This window comes from Microtus ochrogaster, chromosome 5 (assembly GCF_000317375.1).
Source record: "Microtus ochrogaster isolate Prairie Vole_2 chromosome 5, MicOch1.0, whole genome shotgun sequence".
NCBI lineage: Eukaryota > Metazoa > Chordata > Mammalia > Rodentia > Cricetidae > Microtus > Microtus ochrogaster.
Window position 1 is genome coordinate 81704454 of NC_022012.1, and position 1203 is coordinate 81705656.

A 1203-nucleotide genomic window follows, 5' to 3' on the forward strand; every position below is an offset into this window, starting at 1 on the left:
GTGGTGTGAGTGCAGGGGCAGGTGCCTGTGCTCTCAGGAATCAGTGGAGCGCATCTCCTTGATTACTCTCAGCTTTCTTCCTTTGAGGCAGTGTCTCTTGATGAACCTAGAGCTCACAGTTTTAGTTGCTATTTCAGGCTGTGCCACCACACCCAACCCAAATGGCAGCTTTGTAAATGAAATGAGTATTATCTTGTCTTGGGCTACTGTAGCCCACCGATTAGCTAGAATGGCAGCCATCAAGCCCCAGCGACCCTCCCGTCTCTGCCCTCACACTTGGGTGCAGGCACATGCTGACTCATGCTGAACTCTTTCCTGGGCACGAGCCTCAGAACTCCAGTCTCGGGCTTGCACAGCAGGCCCTTGTAGCTGCTGAACCGTGCCCCCAGCCCCGAGAAACTCTCAGCCAGCAGTGGTGGCTGCAGTCAGTTTGGGAAATGTAGGTGGGAGGATCTTGAATCCAAGGCCAGCCTCGGAGAGGAAGTGAATTGGAGGCCTAGGCTGCGTGAGACTTGGTTTCAACAACAAAAAAGCAAAGCAGAAAGTATAGAGCTCCAAAGTTTGCATATGGTTCTCTGGGTTCTCCAGTGTGTCTCTTCAGGCTGCTAAATATCATGGTCATGGTAGCTTTGAAAGCAACCAAAAATAGGACTCCTCACAATTCAGAGGACCGAGGAATCCAAGATGAAGGTATTGGAAGATTTGGTGCCTGAGGAGGGCCCAATTCCTGGTCACAGATGGCACGAAATTTCACACTTCACCTCCACATGGCTGAAGGTTGCAGCAGCTCACCAGGCCTTTTGTTTAAGGGCACTAATCCTGGGCATGAGGAAGAGTTCTCATGTGATTACCCTTGAGGTTCCTACCTCGAAATACTATCACATAGGTAGTTAGGTTTCAACATAGGAATTTGTATAGAGAAATAAACTTTCAAACACAGCTTATGAGTTCTGTAGACATATAATGGTAGGTGTGGTCATGACACAGCGTATATATAATCTGAGTCCTGCAGACGTGTACTGACAGGTGTGGTCATGACACAACTTATATATAACCTATGAGTCCTGCAGACGTGTAATGGCAGGTGTGGTCATGACACAGCGTATATAGAACCTATGAGTTCTGTAGACGTGCCCTGGTAGGTGTGGTCATGACACAGCGTATATATAACCTATGAGTCCTGCAAACGTGTAATGGCAGGTG